General features: G+C 45.1%; 1 long non-coding RNA gene across 1 annotated transcript in view; it reads right to left on the reverse strand.

The window, feature by feature from the left end:
* Positions 1-229: 229 nt before the first annotated feature.
* Positions 230-19,502, reverse strand: part of LOC135204953 (uncharacterized) — a 46,634-nt gene continuing 27,361 nt past the window's right edge. Inside the window, exons 2-3 of the long non-coding RNA XR_010312387.1 lie at positions 826-921; positions 230-446 (exon numbers count right to left, since the gene is read on the reverse strand). This is a non-coding gene — a long non-coding RNA (uncharacterized LOC135204953). The remainder of the gene's footprint in view (positions 447-825; positions 922-19,502) is intronic.

Raw genomic sequence — 19,502 nt, forward strand, 5'->3', positions numbered from 1 at the left:
TGGCATTAAATCTAGCCTAGTACTCTTGGTCTCTCTTAATTATGGACGTTAATGTTATCAGTTTTATATAGACTTCTTGATTTCACTTTTTTATTAGCTCCATTCCTACACCAACCAAGCTCCACACCATCTCATGCATTCTATGTCTTGCTTTCCACTGCAGATCCTTTGACTTTCAAACTGTTCCAAACTTCTTTCAATTATAGTTCAATGCATAGGCTTACCATTCTGTTGTTCCCCACCATTGGCAGATGGACCCTTATCATCTTCAATTTCCATGTCCATTTCCCCACCAGCTGTTGCATTGTCTTCCGCCGGAGGCGCTGGTGGACTCGAAGATACATCTGCCGTAGACTGCGTAGGCTCCATCGAATCTTGCGAGGACGACGTGGTTTCTTTCATCTGGATCCACTGTTTTGCAAGTTCTGCCCAGTCTACAGAGGATGCTGTTTAGGGGAATAGAAAATATATTAACTAAGGAAGGAGGTCTTCAAAGTTCACACTTATTAATATGCATTCTAGGAATGGAAAATAAATTTAAGACGAATGGACGAGCGCTGGGATCTTTTAGGTCACTCAATACTGAAACCTAAATTAACCGGTACATAACTACCATTCAGTTTCTAAGATTTATTTTAAAAAGTATGACATTTACAATTAAAAAAAATATGACAATAACTGGTAAGTACTGAATAATGATGACAACATAACTGGCAAGTAGCACTGGGAGTCCGTTCGGATTTGTTACTGTGTACTATTTTCTGGCATAAAAAAAGAACCGAACTCCTATTCAATCGAGAATAAATAAAACTGTAAACGTCTAACCTTCCTCCGGCTTCATGTTTGGTAATGTTGGGGCTGTAGAGCCCAAGAGGCCCACTGGGGGGCTCCTGACCACATGTTGTTCATTGCTGCCCAAAACTGAAATAAATGATTAAAGTTAGTCGGCAATTTACGTTTAATTTCTCGAACATTCAATCACCTGATGCATCGGTGTCGAATATAGAATTTTGGCCGAAGGCCCAGTGCTGCAAAGCAAATACTAAGAGTAGAAAGGTTTGAAAAGGTGTAATGGGAGGAAATCCTTGCAGTTAAACATGAAACAATTGTTAGGATACAGTGAAATAGATGGATGACAAGATGGAAGAATGGGAATAAAAGAAAAAAAAAAACAGAAGTGCAGTAAAACGTTTAACAGGGAGTGCAGTTAGGGGCCTAAGGACAGGACGCAAGGGCAAGGCACCGCCTTCTGCATGCCTATTTTCCCCAATGCAAGAGGCGCACTGACGGCACAAACTCTCGATGGGGCCTGATGCATAGGTTTTGCACAGGAACCTTGTAATGGACATGACTTTGAAGAAAACATCTAACTACATAAATTCTACATGTATGGCCACATTACACTGTGAAGTTTGAGACACATCATCAAGTCGCATGAGATACAGAACACTTATAGACTTGAAAATAGGTTTAGATGGTCCGGACACGAAGGTAAAAGGGGGAAAGATCAACTAGTCAAGAGATGTGGGAGATAAGAAGGGGAAAGCCAAGAAAATCATGTAGAAAGGTTTACAGAGAAGATTGGACAGTGGGAATGCAAGCCAAGTCTGCTAGATAGTAGGAAAAAACCTTTATCAAAGAAGATAACAATTAAATTTACTAGTTTATTATCAATCTTCCACTATACAGTAGAAATTTTTTAATTTTTTACTTATTTAATCATCCTTCCACTACATTCGTAGCCTTTCATAATTTGACCATTACTCTACCTAGTTTACCAATAAGCAACAGTTCATTTTTGCCATTGTTATAAAATGATATTGTTATGATACAATAAAGTTTGTTCATACTTACCTGGCAGATATATATATAGCTGTATTCTCCGAAGCCCGACAGAATTTCAAAACTCCCGGCACACGCAGTGGTTGGCCAGGTGGTTAGTACCCATTCCCGCCGCTGGGAGGCGGGTGTCAGGAACCATTCCCATCTTCTATTCAGATTTTCTAATGCCACTGTCCCCGAGGGGAGGTTGGGCGGGTACTTGATTATATATATCTGTCAGGTAAAGTATGAACAAACTTTATTGTATCATGACAATATCATTTTGTTCATGACACTTACCTGCCAGATATATATATAGCTGAATCCCACCATTGGAGGTGGAAGGGACAGAATAGAAGGATTTTGGAAACTTTTCACATGCAGATGATTGACATCTTGGTTCCCTACCTGTTTAGCATAGCTGACTTCGTGATTACTGTCACCCAAGCCTGCTTCTGCTTAACTAGAATTTCCAGCAAGGTAGTGACCTGTATAGCTGGATAGTTTCTAGATGATCTGTCAACGGGAGCGTGACCACAAGTGACTAGACCATATTGACCATACTGAAGACAACGAAGCATAAAAAATACCACCTAACCTAGCCTCACTAAAGGTTAGTCCCCATAACTTTCAGGCTAATTTAAATGGGAAGACCGCCTCAAGCGGCCAACCCTACGACCGTAAAAAACAAACCCATAATTAAAATCACACACATTCATTTTCTAAAGATGGGGTCGTATTGCTTCTCGTCCCCAATACTGTATCCGCGGAAATGTATGGTCCAAGCAGTAGCAATTCTCATAGTCGCCTTCACATCTCTGAGGTAGTGTGAAGCAAACACAGAGTTGCTTCGCCAAAATGTGGCACCCAGGATATCACTGAGTGCCATATTTTTTCTGAAAAGCCACCGAAGTAGCTACCGCTCTAACCTCGTGAGCATTAACTTTTAGCAGTTTAAGATCACCATCCGTGCAGGATGAATGAGCTTCCCCTGATGGTGTTTCTCAAGAAGAACGCCAGTGCGTTTTTAGACATTGGTAATTCCGGCCTCTTGACCGAACACCACAGGTTGTCTGACGGGCCTCTACATTGTTTGGTCCTTTTCCAGATAAAATTTTGAGAGCTCTGACGGGCACAAAACTCTCTCCGGCTCTCGTTCCGACGAACTCTGATAACCCTTGATATCAAAGCTTTTAGGCCAGGGGTTGGATGGGTTTTTTTCGTTCTTCGCTAAGAACGAGGGGCTCGGCGAACACACCGCATTGTGTTCTCTGAAACCCACATGTTTACTCATAGCTTGGATTTCGCTAACCCTCTTAGCTGTTGCCAAAGCGATTAGGAAATAGCTTTCCTAGTTACATCTTTCAAAGAGCAGCGTGCATAGGCTCAAATGGGGCTGACATTAAAAACTTTAAGACAACATCTAAATTCCATGAGGGAATCTGTCTCGTGGAGCTTTTGATGTTTCAAAGGACCTCAATAAATCGTGAAGATCTTTATCATTTGATAACTCCAAGCCTCTGTGTCGAAAGACCGTTCACGAGCATACTTTTGTAGCCTTTAATCGTTGACACTGAAAGTTTGGTCTATATCTCTAAGATGTAAGAGAAAATCAGCAATCTGGCTCACAGAGGGTCGTGGAGGAGGAAATATTTTGCCTTCTACACCAGCTTCTGAAGACAGCCCACTTCGATTGGTGGGAGACAGCTTGGAAGATGTTCTTCTAGCGCTGGCAATAGCTGCTTGCCACCGATCTTGAAAAACCTCTCGCTCTGGCCAACTTTTGGATAGTCTGAATGCAGTCAGACTCAGAGCGGAGAGTTTTCCGTGATACCTCTCGAAGTGGGGCTGTCTGATAGATCGATTTTTTCTGGAAGTGTCCTTGGGAAATCTACCAGAAATGGACATGGCCTCTGTGAACCAGTCGCTTGCAGGCCAAAAGGGGGCGATCAACGTCATTCTTGCTCCTTCCGACGCCGCAAACTTCCTTATTACCTCTCCCAGGAGTTTGAATGAGAAAGGCGTAGAGATCCATCCCCTTCCAATTCCAAGCATGGCGTCTATTGCTATTGCTCCTGGGTCTAGAACCGGAGAGCAGTAAATAGGAAGCCTCTTCGTTTTTGCTGACGCGAAGAGGTCTACCAGTGGCGTCCCCAAAGTTTCCACAACTCCTTGCAGATCTCTGGATGGAGAGTCCATCGTTTGGAAGCATTTGATGTTGACGGCTGAGGAGATCCGCACGAACGTTCCCTGCTGTCCTAAACGAACCTCGTTAGAATCGTTACATTTCTCAGCTTCGCCCAAAGTAAGATTTCCCTCGTTATCCTGAACAGGAGCGAGATAGAGTTCCTCCCTGTTTCTTGAGATCATGCGAGCGCCGTGTGTTGTCCGAGTTGACTTGTACAATTCGTCCCCACAATCCTTGACTCGAAGCATTGAAATGCCAAACGAATCGCCTCTAGCTCCTTGAGTTTATGTGCCAGGACCTCCGTTCCCTCTCCAGGAGGGCCTGACACTTCTTCCTCCCCCAGTGTTGCTCAGAGCCCGTCATGGACGCGTCTGAGAACACACTAGGTCTGGGCTCAGAACTTTGAGGGACATCCCTTCCGATAGCTTGACGGGATCGGACCACCACTTCAAATGCTCTTTGATCAATTGAGGGATTCTCAAAATCTCGTCTAGGTCTTTCTTGTTCTTCCAGTTGTCTGCTAGGAAAAACTGAAGCTGTCTGAGGTGCAGCCTTCCCAGAGAAACAAATTTCTCCAGCGAGGAAATGGTCCCCAGCAGACTCATCCATTCCTCGCCGAGCATATTTCATTCTCTAAGAAGACCGATACTTTCTCTAAGCATTTTAGCCGACGTTCTATGGATGGAAATGCTTGAAAAGCCACTGAATCCATCTGAATCCCCAGATACACGATGACTGTGTGGGGAATCAGATGGACTTCTCGAAGTTGACCAGAAGGCCCAGGTCCTTCGTCAGCTGTAATGTCGTATGCAGGTCCTCCGACACTGTTCCTTTGACGTGGACCGGATCAGCCAATCGTCTAAATAGAGTGAGACTCTTATCTTTGAGAGATGGAGCCATCTTGCTACATTTCGCATCAGAAGCGTGAATTCATAGGGGCTGTACTCAGCCCGAAACAGAGAGCTCTGAATTGGAAGACCTGTCCTTTCAGAAACGAATCTGAGGAACTTCCTGGACCGAGGATGTATCGGAACATGGAAATAGGCATCTTGGAGATCCAAGGACACCATCCAATCTCCTGGTCTCAGGGAAGCTAAAACAGACTGTGCAGTTTCCATCTTGAATTTTATTTTCCTTACAAAAAGATTCAGCCTGCTTACGTCTAGGACAGGTCTCCATCCTCCCGAGTGCTTTCGGAACAAGGAAAAGCCTGTTGTAGAAGCCTGGAGAGTTCCGTGACACGACTCTTTCTACTGCTCTCTTTTCCAACATCTGATCCAAAAGGTCTAATAAGATCTGTTGCTTTGAATCCTGATAAGAGGGCGAAAGGTCTATTGGTTCTATGCTTAAATGGTGGTTTCGATAGAAACGGGATTTTGTAAACCTTTCTCGATCACTTCGAGTGACCAAGAGTTCGCCCCTCTTATCCTCCATGCTTCGCGAATAGAGCGATCTCGCCCCGACTGGTGTCTGGAGGGCCGAAAAGTCATTTCTTTCCCCTGGTTTTGAGGGGGCTCTGCCCTATGGGAAACTCCTCCCTCGAGCAGCAGCTCTTGAAGAGGCTCTTCCACGAAAGGGCTTCTAATTCTTCCTAGAAGCTTGCGTGGTTCTTGAGACATCTGATCAGCAGGACGTTTCGAAGGACCGAGAACAATAAGTCTGCGTCGCTCGTTCTTGGAGATTTATGATAAATCCTTTACCATCGATTGTGGAAAAAGATGAGCAGAAAAGGGAGCGAAACAAACAATTCTGCTTTTTGCGCTGGCGAACACTGACTTAGCTGTGAAGCTACAGAAGAGTGCGCGTTTCTTCAGGACTCCCGACGCAAAATGTGATGCCAGTCAACGGAGCCATCTCTTACTGCTCTGTCCATGCATGACAAAATACTCGCTAAGTCCTCTAATGAGATAGAATCTGGGCTTCTAGACTGAACATCCAAGACGCCCAAACACCAATCTAGAAAGTTTAAAAACTTCCAAAGTTTTTATAAAGGCCTTTGAGATGGGTGATCTATCTCCGACATTGTCCACGAAACTTTCGCTGATGCCAGGTAAGATCTTCTAGGAGCTTCCACTAAGTTGGCGAAATCCCCTTGTGCGGAAGCGGGGATTCTCAAACCTGCTTCCTCTTCTGTCTCGTACCACTTCCCCGATCTTCCACTAAGCCTAGTGGGGGGAAGCGCAAAAGAGTCTTGCCGTTTGTCTTTTTGGATTCCATCCAATCATGATTCTTTTAAAAGCCCTTTTAGTCGAGAGCGAAGTGGCCATTTTGACAAAATTTGGAGTCTTCCTTGCCTTCGAAGAGGTTAGTTGCGAAGGTGGAGAGAGAGGAACTGGAGCTCGGAATTTCTTGGGAAACAAATCTTTTAAAAGACGAGTCAAAGTCTTATAATCCACAGAGGATGAGGTTGTAGGATCCTCCTCCTTTCCGAAACAGCCTCGCTTGACGATTTATTTTAATGGAGACATAGCCTTATTCTGAATTGAACGAGAAGAAAATGATATTGTTATGATACAATAAAGTTTTATGCATACTTACCTGGCAGGTATATATATAGCTTATCCTCTTGACGCACTGGCAGAATTTCAAAACTCGCGGCAACCGCTAGTACACTGGTAGTTCAGGTGATGGCCACCCCTTTCCCGTTCCCGTGGCGCTGGTACTTGGAACTATTCCCGTTTTCCTCAGATTTTTCTCTGAACCCTGTCTCCTGAGGGGAGGAGGGTGGGAATTTAATTATATATACCTGCCAGTAAGTATGCTAAAACTTTATTGTATCATAACAATATCATTTTTATGCATGACACTTACCTGGCAGGTGGTATATATAGCTGATTGACACATTTGGAGGTGGTCATAGACAGCAACATCGTCATAATTCAAAAATTAACTAAATTTTTAAAATTATTTATTAAGTTCCTTACTGCTAAGTAGCTGACTTCGTAGGTCCTGCCTCTTAGCCTGCTAAACCTTAGTAGCTCTCAACTAGATGACTGTTTGTTGAGAAAGCTAACAACAAGGGTCTGACAACTGGACATGACCAATCTGCTGACAGAGAACCCTAGCCCTCATTTACCACGGCATTCATGCTAGGAAAGTTAGTCACCTGAACCACACATACAATAATAACCACAACCAAAAAAATGAGCTGGTATTAACCTTCTAGACAACCATAAAAAAACACTATAACCTAATTAATAAAAACCTAGCATGTTATTAGGTTATGGGGTTGGAAACTCCTTTGACCCAGTACTGTACCTGAGGATACATACGGGCCTAACGTTTGACAATTATCAAAAGTTTGTCTTTCACGTCTCTAAGGTAATGAGAGGCAAAACACAGAGTTTGTCCTCCAAAACGTCGAATCTATAATGTCCTTGAGGGCTAAAATTTTTCCTGAATGCTAAGGACGTAGTACTGCTCTCACCTCATGAGCTTTAACTTTAATCAAACGAAGCATTCTTCCTGACAAAGCAAATGAGCTTCTTAATGACTTCTCTTACAAGAAAGCCATTGCGTTTTTAGACATAGGTCTAGTAGGATCTTTAACAGAGCACCACAGAGAACATGAAGTTCCCCTAATGCTTCTTGTTCCTTTTCTACGTAAAACCGTAAGGCTCTTACTGGGCAAGAACCCAACCCTTTCTTGTTTCTTGACCTACTAGATCAGCCAGTCCTTCAATCTCAAATGATCTTGGCCACGGATGCGAAGGATTCTCATTCTTTGCTAAGAAACTGTTGAAAAGAACAAACTGCTTTGTTGTGCTTCCAACCTACTTGCTTGTCAATAGCTTTGCAGCTCGCTAATCCTTTTAGCTGTAGCTAAGGCTACTAAGAAAATAGTTTTTCTTCGTTAGCTCTCGCAAAGAGGAACTGCCCATAGGTTCAAACCTATCCGTCTTCCAAGAATTTGAGAACGACATCCAAATTCCAAGAAGGAGTTCTGCAAAGTCGATCCTTCTTTGTATAAAAAGATCTGAGAAGATCTCTAAGATCTGCGTCGTTGGACAGATCTAAACCTCTGTGTCTAAACACTGCAGACAACATACACTTATAGCCTTTAATTGTCTGATTAGCCAAACCTAGTTCCTTCTTCAGGTATAGAAGGAAATCTGCAATTTGTGTCACAGAGGTACTGGATGAAGAAATCTTCCGATTCTTACACCATTTACGGAAGTTCTCCCACTTCGACTGGTACACTTTGATAGTCGATGGCCTCGTGCTCTTGCAACTGCCTTCGCTGCTTCTCTAGAAAACCCCCGTCGCTCTGACCAAGTCTTTCGATAGTCTGAAACGCAGTCAGAACCCAAGAGCGAGGGTGTTCTTGTGGAACCTGTCGAAGTGGGGTTGTTTGGAGAATCTTACTCTCGTGGGTGGAGCCTTCTCGGAGAATCCACTGTCCATTCCAGTACCTCTGTTGAACCACGTTTGGGCCGGCCAGTATGGGCTATCAGAGTCAGCTTGTTCCTCGACTTTCCCTGAATTTTTTCATTACCTTTCCTAAAATCTTGAACGGGGGAAAAGCGTACGCATCTAGACCCGTCCAATCTAGTAGGAAGGCATCGACTGCGACTGCAAGATGTCCGGGATTGGAGAACAATAGTTCGGTAACCTCTTCGTCGCTGCGGTAGCGAAAAGATCCACTACTGGAGTGCCCCAGAGCTTCCACAGTCTCTGGCATACTTGAAGATGCAACATCCACTCCGTGGAAAGCACTTGTCCGTCCCTGCTCAACAGATCCGCTCTGACGTTCTTCTCTCCTTGAATGAACCTGGTGAGCAGGGTGACGTTTTCTCTCTGCGACCACAGAAGAATCTCCTTCGCCAGGTTGCAAAGGGACAACGAGTGGGTTCCTCCTTGTTTTTCGTATATATGCCAGAGCTGTGGTATTGTCCGCGTTGATCTGCACCACTTTGCGCTGATCCACGGTCTGAACGCTTTCAGAGCCAAGAAGATCGCCATCAGTTCCTTCCTGTTTATGTGCCATGCCTTTTTTTCTTCTTCGTTCCAAAGGCCTGACTCCTCCCGAGGGCCCAGCGTCGCTCCCCAGCCTGCGTCTGACGCGTCGGAAAATAATATCCGGTCTGGGTTCCTCTGCTGGAGTGACGTACCCTCTGACAACCTCCCCGGAACTAGCCACCACTTTAGTTCCTCCTTTATCTTTGAAGGAATTGGAACCGGAAGGAATCTGGTTGCGATCTTCTTGGCCAGACTTCGTTCAGAAAGAACTGTAAGGGCCTCATGTGAAGTCCTCCCTAGTGAATGAACCGCTCTAACGAAGAGAGTGTCCCCAGCAGGCTCATCCACTCTCTCGCCGAGCATTGGTCTTTCAATAGGAATTCTTGCACTTTCCGCCGGCACATGGTCTGCCTTTCGGGTGACGGAAAAGCCCGAAAAGTCACTGAGGATATCAGAATCCCCAAATAAACTAGCTCCTGAGAGGGGATCAACCGTGACTTTTTCAGGTTTACCATCAGACCCAGAGTTGCTGAGTTAACTCCAATGTGATGTTCGTGTCCTCCAGACATTGCTGTTTTTGATTGTGCTCTTATGAGCAATCGTCGAGGTAGAGAGAGACTCTGACTCCTGACAAATGAAGGCCACTTCGCCACATTCGACATCATTCTTGTAAAAATTTGAGGAGCCGTGCACAGACCGAAACAAAGGGCTTTGAATTGATAAATCCTGTCCTGGATCACGAATCTCAAATATTTCCTGGACCTTGGGTGAATTGGAATATGGAAGTACGCATCCTGAAGGTCCAGCGTTACCATCCAGTCCCCTGGTCGTACCGCTGCCAGTACTGAATCGTTCGTCTCCATCGTAAACTTGGTCTTTTCTACGAACAAGTTTAGCTGGCTTACGTCCAGTACTGGCCTCCAACCTCCTGATGATTCGGTACTAGAAACAGACGGTTGTAAAAACCTGGGGATTCGTGATCCAGAACCGGTTCTATGGCCCCCTTTCCTAACATGCTGACAACCTGATGCCAAAGAGCCTCTCTCTTCTCTAAATCGATGTAATGAGCCCCTAGGGCTCTCGGAGCTGTAGCGAGAGGTGGTTTCTTGAGAAAGGGGATCTTGTACCCTTCCTTCGCTACCTTTACAGACCAAGGGATCCGCTCCTTTGCTTTGCCAGACTTCCCAGAAGTCTAAAAGTCTGGCCCCACACAAGTCTGGAGGACTTCTGACTCATTGCTTGGTTGAAGTTTTGGAACCTCTTTTGTTTTGGTTGGAACCCTCTTTTCCCTCTAAATGCTGGTCGGGAAAAAGTTCCTACCCCGAAAGGGCTGCTGTGATGTCTTTGTATCCTTCGGGGTCTTCTTCATAACATTAGAAGGTAAATACTTCCTTACAGAAGACGTAAGAAGATCTTGAGTAGCCTTCTGAGTGAGGGAGAGAGAGATGTCCTTAATGATATCCTGAGGGAAGAGCTGTCCTGAAAGCGGAGAGAACATCACTCCGACTTTTGCGCGTTCGACACTCCTTTAGCAGCGAACGAGCACAAGAGATGTCTTTTCTTCAAGACGCCTGCTGTAAAAAGTGAAGCCAATTCATTAGCTCCATCTCTCAAGGCTTTATCCATACAGGACATGATACTTCTCGACAACTCGGATTCTGACGAATCTTCCATCTCCGAAGTCCGAGCCAGGGCCCCCAACGACCAGTCAAGAAAATTAAACACCTCAAAAGTCCGATAGATACCTTTGAGTAAATGGTCGAACTCTGACGAAGTCCACCACACTTTGGCTGAATGTAAAGCATGTCTACGGGAGCTGTCCACTATGTTGGAAAAGTCTCCCTGGGAGGAGGCAGGAACTCCCAGGCCAAGACTTTCCCCGTAGCATACCAACACTAGACTTCGAAGCCAACTTGGCCGGAGGAAATGCAAAAGAAGTCTTCCCCGACTCTCTCTTCTCCTTCAACCACTCATTTACGCGTTGAAGGGCTTTCTTGGCCGAAATAGACAAAGTCATTTTCAAAAAAGACGATTTCTTGGCTGTCTTCGTCTTCGAAAATTGCGACAAGGGCGATGGAGGACCTGAAGGTTGAAAATCTCCTTCAAACAAAGAAAGAAGGCACTCTGTTAGTCTCTTGTAGTCCGAAGAAGGAGCTTCCGCATTCTTGTCCTCTTCCGCACTCTCCACAAATTCTTCCTCCTGCGAAGAAATATCTTGAAAACCAAGATCCTGATGACTCTCCAAAGCGGACTCCTTATGCAGAGCCTGCTTAGAAAGCGAATGCGGCGCTGTCTCCTTATAAAACTCCTCTCTTCCTTGTCGAGAAAAAGTTTTGACTTGCTGCCGCCTGCGTCCTGCGTCCTCCTGAACGTATGCGTCCACCATGCGTCCATCACTCTTCCTCTTGCGTCCTGCGTCCTGCACTGCTTCGTCCTTCTTAAGGGATGCACTGCGTCCTGGCTCGCGTTGCACGTCCTGCGTCCTCTTGGAGGACTTAACCGGGAGAGACGAGTCCTTACGTCTAACCGAAGGTTGTTCGGGCTTCTCCCATGATTGAACAATCACTGCCAATCTCTCCTGCATGTCCCGCAGAACTTCCTTCGTCTCCGCTTCCTTACGAGACTCCTGATGATGAGGAGATCGAGGACGCACCGGGCTAACACGGAGAGGCGAGCGAACCTGCGGTCTACGCAGAGGAGTTCCTCTAAGCGGAGAAACACCTCTCACCGCACCGCTAGAAACTTCCAACTGACGAGAAATCCTCTTCCTTTTGATAGGGATAATTTCTTCATCCTCCGATGAAAAAATCTCAGGGCTACTCCACCCTTCTTGGTCAACAGCCCTTTCATCCTGTGATGAGGACGGAAAGTATGACCTCTTGAGAGGACGCGATACTTCCGCGAAACGCCTACTCTTCCCGAGGCCGACTATCCGAAGAATAACGGGCACTTCCCAGTATCGCCTTTTCTATGCGTACTGCAGCAGCCTGGGACGTAACAACAGGACTGCCTGAAGGGACGACTGATCGACGAGTCAACCCCTCTCAGCCTCCCTTCGACTGTCGACATGCTTCTCCCCTGGGTCTGGGAGCTTGACAGAGGTCTCGGTCTAGGAGCACGAGAGGGACGATCAGGCGCCCCCTCCACAACACTGTCACCAAACACTTCCACTTTGTCTGTTAATCGTTTAATTTGATCTCCCATGGACGCAAGGGCAGCGAACACTTTCACGATTTGTGGATCAGTAGTATCCTCAGATACAGCAACTGGCGCAGGAGAAACCTGAGGGGAAGGTGCTACGTCTACATGTGAATGAGCTGGAGAAGACACATGCAAGAGATTCATTCAAAGGCTTACTCGAAGATCCCGATCTCTCACTCCTAGATACAGATCTTCTAACCCGATCCTTTTTCTTTTTCTAATCTCTCAACATACTTCATAAGAGCCTTCCACTCTTTCTCATTCAGACACTGACATTCATTGCACCTATTGTCCCACGTACATACAAACTCCCGACACTTCTTACAAATAGTATGTGGATCTACCGATGATTTCGGCAGTCTCAACCTTACACCTTCTTTCACACAAACTCTAAAACATACATTCCTGAATCATGGACATAGCTAAACATATCCAACAAAATGGCGATTGGCCCACTCTTAACTTCGTGAATACGATACCAATATCCAAAAAGTCAGTCAACGAGCAGGAAATTTCTAACAGAGAACCAACAACGATGTTGCCGGTTCGGCTGGCAGAGAAAATCTGAGGAAAACGGGAATAGTTCCAAGTACCAGCGCCACGGGAACGGGGTGGCCATCACCTGAACTACCAGTGTACTAGCGGTTGCCGCGAGTTTTGAAATTCTGCCAGTGCGTCAAGAGGATAAGCTATATATATACCTGCCAGGTAAGTGTCATGCATAAAACCAAAGTTTCACCTCCCTTCCGAACCGTAGGTTTTGTGTTTGAAATCAATTTTGAAGAGTGAGAGTCTGCTATGTTTCTCCTAACCTTGACTTTCTCTCCGAATTTTCCAAACTAACGTCATACTGATTCTCTTACGAGCACTCATATTGTAGTTCCTACTACCTTGAAGCATAGGGCTGCCTTAACCTTCTGGAACTAGCGACCGTTTTCTTCTTTTCTTCCAGGGTGACTTTATGCACGGGACGCCTAGCGCCCTCAAAATCCCAGCGTCTCATTTGCGTCCTGGAAAGCGTCCTGGAAAGCGTCCTCCATTTGCGTCCTGGAAAGCGTCCTCATTTTGCGTCCTGGAACGCGTCCTCATTTGCGTCCTGGAACGCGTACTGATATGAAGGACGACTAGCGTCCTTACTAGCACTACGCCTCGCGTCCTCAAAACGTCCTCATATTCATCTTCATATCCTTCTTCTGAACTAATATCGTGCGTCTGAAGTCTCTCCAGCCGACGTTTCCGACCCCGAGCGTCCCGAGAAGCGTCCTTACGAGCGTCCTGGTTAGCAAAGCGTTTCTTTTGTTGAATATTCTCTTCCTGTAAGCCAAGATCAATTCCTCCCATTCTATTCCTGGGCGATCCTTCTGAACGTTCTTCGACTCTTGGGAAAAGACGACGGCGGCCGCCTGTGCGGCACCTATTGTCTTTTTCTTTACCGCCAATACTTCTAGAGACTCTCTCAGCAGGACTGCTTGCGCGTTCCTGATTGTTGAGTCGATGAGGTCTAGGAAGGCGACGGATCAGACGAAGACGAAGAACGAAAAGAGAAGCCCGCAGGAGAACGTCTAGATTTCTTGACGGGTAGCCAAAGATCTTTTTTTACGACTACAGTGATCTTTCTTCTTTCTTGGCGAAAAACGTATCCAACTGTTGACGAATCGCTTCGAGAGTCTTTTTTGATGGTGAAGAACCATATGATGGAATGAACCTTTGAGAAGAAGATGGGCGAGGGGACGCCTTCTTCCTTCTCTCCGGACTCGAATCATGGACGCTCAGAAAGCGTCCTAAATCTCTTGTGCGGGATAACTGTCTTCGAAGTCTTCCGGAGAAGACCGAAGCGTAAATCGAGGAGGAGGACGCTCTCGATCTCCCGATGAAGCGTCCTCTTCCATCATACCTTTCCTAAGAGGGCGAGAAAGGACGATGGACCGGCCGTGCGACGTCTTACGTCTTCCTTACCACTCTCACTTGGAGAGGCTGCGTACTCTTCCGTAGGACCTTTCCTAAGAGGGTCGAGAAAGACGATGGCCGCTTGTTGCGACACCTTAGTCTTCCTTACCACTCTCAGTCGGAGAGGTCTTCCGAGATTCCCACCCACGGTGAGGTGAGAACGTCTCGGAGGAAGAGAAGCATTCCTTCAAGATTCGAGCTTGCGCGCGATCTTTGGCAGCCTGGGATGCGTCTTCAGGATCTGCCGAAGGGACGGCAGACCGGTGTTTAATTCCCGTAACCCTCCTTCGGCCTTCGACATGTCCCATTACCCTGTGTTCTGGGAGTCCAACAGAGGTCTCAACCTGGAGGCATTATAGGACCAATCTGACGCCCCCTCCACTTCACTAGGGGCACTAACATTATCACTACACTTTTGAACATTAGATTGTAGCACTTTCATTTTCGATTCAAGGTTCCGAATCGATTCTAAAATGGTAGAAAGGGCATTCCCTTCGGTAACAATCACTTCCTTATCTCAAGGAGAAATTATAGGGTTTATGCGTAGCATGTTCTACATTATGTTAGATTGAGCAACTTTACTTTGACTTTTAACAGAAGCACTCCTGGAGGAAGACCTCCTAATTCTGTCACACTCAAGTCTACGAATGTAAGATTCATACGCCTTCCATTCGACATCAGTTAACACTTCACATTCTTTGCACCTATCATCCAACAAGCAAACAATGCCCTCTACAATTCACACACACAGTGTGAGGATCTACCGAGGAGGCTTTTGGTAGCCTCTTACCTTCATTCTTCTACACCACACACTCTGAAACTAGTAGAACTAGATCCAGACATCTCAATTCTAAGAAAAATCAAAGCCAAAATCAAATCCAAACCACAATAGCGTATGCCAAATCACTAAGCCAGTCCGAAACCAAAAGACAATCCAAATACTCAAGTGACAAATGCAGTTTTCGAAATCCTAAGCGAGGTCTGTAAACAGATGTTTACCGACCGGCGACAGAAGAAAATCTGAATAGAAAATGGGAATGGGTTCCCGGTATCCGCCTCCCATCGGCAGGGAATGGGTACTCTAAGCCACCTATCCGACCACTTTTGCGTTTGCCGGGAGTTTCGAAATTCTGTCGGTCGTCAGAGAATACAGCTATATATATATCTGGCAGGTAAGTGTCATGAACAAAATCCAGGTTACAAAGGCAAAGACGAAGATTTTTTTGCTTCTGTGTACGAAAAATAATTCAGGTCACGAAAGGGTGTACTGTAAAGTCTGAGATTTACCCAGGGCGCCGAGAACAATTATAAAACTTGCGCACGCCAACTCGGTCGACTCGCCACCATCCTCCCGCTCTCCCATTGGTTCCTGATGCTAGTTACCGCTGTAAGATCCTGCTCTCCTATTGGTCAGCATCTATCCCATCATACATCTACGTAAGGGAGTTCCTCGACCATTTCGTTTCGGCAGTGTTATCGTACACACATGGAATTCGTTCGTTCACGTAGATTTCATTCGTTAACGTAAATTCGTGTTAGTGATTTCGCTTTCGTTGCACTGTATCTTACTTTATTGTGCTGTGTGTGAACTTAATTATTTATGTTATTAGCCCACAGGTCCCAAGAATGTTGATGAAGTTCACGGAAAGAAGAGGATGCTTTCTATGGAGACGATGGAGATACATAATCAAGAAGTATGAGGGTAGCATGCGTTGAGTGTGATCACTAAGAATACGCCAAAATCCGTTGATGATAGGCACCATCCTTAAGAAGAAGGAAGGCCATCAAAGCAGCTACACCTTCCAAGGGCGTGACTATTTTTTCCAACAAGAGGAGCCACATGCATGATGAGATGGAGAGGCTGCTTCTCGTATGGATTAAGGACAAGGAAATCGCTGGCGATATGATAACCCAGAAGGCAATCTGCCAGAAGGCCAGCACCATTTTCAGTGATGTGAGTGCTGCAGGCCAAAGACGACGTAGGAGAAGGGGACATCGAGGGCTATGCCCCAGACTTCAAGGTTCTCAGGGTTGGTTTGATAAATTTCGTAAATAAATTGGCATCCATTTGGTGGTGCGGCATGGAGAGGCGGCCAGCTCGGACACGAAAGCGGTCCAAGCCTTTGTTAAGACATTCGACGAGATGACAATCAAGGAAGGCTACAGTTCTCAGCAAGTCTTCAACTGTGACGAGACTGGTCTTTTTTGGAAAAAAATGGCTCGTCGGACATACATCACGGAGAAAGAGAAGAAGCTACCTGGACATAAGCCTATGAAAGACAGGCTTTACGCTTGCACTTTGTTGTAACGCCAGAGGGTATTATAAGGTGAAGCCCCTACTTGTGTATCATTCCGAGACTCCTCCAGCCTTCAAGGCCCACAAAAGTGCTAAAGGAAAGCTTCCAGTGATGTGGAGGGCTAATGCGAAAGCCTGGGTAACGAGACTTTTGTTCACCAGTGTGTAAATCTGTGTTTCGGCCCGACAGTGAAGAAATTCTTGGAAGAGAAGCGCCTCCCTCTGAAATGTCTGCTGGTGTTGGGCAATGCCCTGCTCCTCCCCCTCACCTCGAGGAAGATATCCTAGCGGAGTATTCTCTCATCAAGGTTCTTTATCTTTCGCCTAACAGCAGCACCCCTCTCCCTCCAGCAGGCGAAGCAATCATTCTTGGATAGTTATTTTTTAAAGAGGACTTTAGTAGTAAGCAAACAGGAAGGATCAAGTGATATGAAAAAAACAGAAAATTGAAAGTAGTGAAGAAATTGAAATTTTTAAAAAGAACGTACAGTAAAAAAAAAAAAAATTTAATTTAAAGTTTTTCGTAAAGTTAGTGTTAAAGTTTTCTTGCCATTTGTTAATGTGTTTTGTAAAGTTTAGTGTTAATGTTTACTGCCATTTTTTTGTGTGTTTTTGTAAAGTTTAGTGTTAGTGTTTTCTGCCATTTGCCCTCCTCCTCTTTTGCCACTTTCGGACATCACCTCACTCGAAAGGTAAGGTTCCACATTTTACTACATAACATACGTTTATCCACGTACAGTATTTCTTGTACCCTGTACACTAATACACTTTATTTACAGGTACAGTAACAGTTAGGTTAGGTATTGAATGGTCCAAATTGTTGTATTTCATTGTTTATTGGTCAATTTAGCTTTATTATAAAATTTACTGTGGTGTTTTTGTAGGGCTTGGAACGAATTAGGCAATTTACTTGTAAAAGATATTGTTATGTTACAATAAAGTTTTCATACATACTTACCTGGCAGATATATACATAGCTAAGACTCCGTCGTTCCCGACAGAAATTCAAATTTCGCGCCACTCGCTACAGGTAGGTCAGGTGATCTACTGGCCTGCCCTGGGCGGCAGACTAGGAACCCATCCCCGTTTCTATCCATATTTTTCTCTCTTCCACACCTGTCTCCTGCGGGGAGGCTGGGTGGCCTTTAATTGTATATATCTGGCCAGGTAAGTATGTATGAAATGATATTGTTATGTTACAATAAAGTTTCATACATACTTACCTGCAGATATATACATAGCTAAGACTCCGTCGTCCCCGACAGAAATTCAAATTTCGCGCCACTCGCTACAGGTAGGTCAGGTGATCTACTGGCCTGCCCATGGGCGGCAGGACTAGGAACCATCCCCGTTTTCGAATATCATCTTTTCTCTCTTCCACTGTCTCCTGCGGGGAGGCTGGGTGGGCCTTTAATTGTATATATCTGCCAGGTAAGTATGTATGAAACTTTATTGTAAAACATAAAACAATATCATTTCATACAATCAACTTACCTGTCAAGATATATACATAGCTGATTGGCACCCTTCGGTGGAGGGTAAGAGACAGCTTCTATATGGAATAGACAGGTAAACAACATATGTGTAGGTATAAATAAACCTTGGTTCCTACTGATAGGTGGTAGACTTCGTGTGTTTGCCCAGTAGTCTGCATCACCTCAAGAACTTTAGCGAGATATATGATCTATGGCCAAGAGTTCTTGTGGGTCTGCCGATGGGGTCTTATCCGCTTACTCGGCAGAGCCTAAAAGGACTTTGTCAATGGGTGCTGATCCACTTATATGACAATACACCTTATGAAGGAGCACACAACCAATCCCGACCACCTGATCCTAACCATATGTTAGAACTAAGGATTGTTCCGAGTTATCCCTCGAACTCGTCACAACAACCGTAACTCAAAACCAGTACACACACATACATAATTTTCAAAAAAAAAAATTATACTCATCTAATTGGATATGGACAAGCGTCTCTACTGACACATAGACGGCCGCCCGTGCTAAAAAACCCAAGTCCTCCATTGTTCGAAGAGACTCCAGACCATATCCCAAAAAGAAGAAAAGTATATACATTTTAAGGATTGGTGTCGGCTCCCGTACCCAGAATCGTATCCGCCGATACGAAAGGACCTAGAGAAAAAACACTTCTCATATGTCACACGAACGTCTTTCAAGTAATGAGATGCAAATACTGAGTTGCATCTCCAAAATGTCGTATCTATGATGTTTTTAAGCGACATATTCTTATAAAACGAGAGAGACGTCGCTACAAGCTCTTACTTCATGAGCTTTTACTCTCAATAGTTGTAACTGTTCGTCCAGGACAGACCTTATGAGCGTCTGTAATGACGTTTCTTACAAAGAATGCCAGCGCATTCTTGGACATCAGTCTTGTGGGGTCTTTTACCGCGCACCAAAGACCTTGTCTAGACGCTCCCATCTGATGCTTTCTCTGAAGGTAGAACTTCAGAGCTCTAACAGGGCATAGAGACCTCTCTGCTTCTCTGCCTACGAGACTCGACATTCCTTTGACTTCGAATGACTTAGGCCAGGGATTCGTGGGATTCTCGTTTTTCGCTAAAAACAGGGTCTTAAACGAGCAAATAGCCGAGTCTCCCTTGAATCCTACTTTATCCTGCAGAGCATTGTAATTCACTAATTCTCTTTGCCGTAGCTAAAGATAATAGGAATAGGCATTTTCTGGTTATGTCTCTAAACGATGCCAGATGAGGAGGTTCGAATCTTTCCGATGACAGATACTTGAGGACTACGTCTAGGTTCCAGTTCGGAGGTACTGTTTCCTTAGACTTTGAAGTCTCAAAAGACCTTATGAGATCGTGGAGATCTTTATTAGTTTTGCAGATCTAATCCTCTGTTCCTGAATACAGCCGAGAGCATACTTCTGTATCCCTTTATTGTGGATACGGCTAGATGAGATTTTTCTCTCAGGAATAGCAGGAAATCAGCAATTTCCGCTATAGAGGTAGTGGAGGAGGACAACTTCTTGGATCTACACCACCTTCTTAAATACCTCCCACTTCGATTGGTATACTTTCGTAGTGGAGGTTCTGCGTGCTCTCGCGATCGC

The sequence above is a fragment of the Macrobrachium nipponense genome, chromosome 48 (genome assembly GCF_015104395.2).
Source record: "Macrobrachium nipponense isolate FS-2020 chromosome 48, ASM1510439v2, whole genome shotgun sequence".
Taxonomy (NCBI): Eukaryota; Metazoa; Arthropoda; class Malacostraca; order Decapoda; family Palaemonidae; genus Macrobrachium; species Macrobrachium nipponense.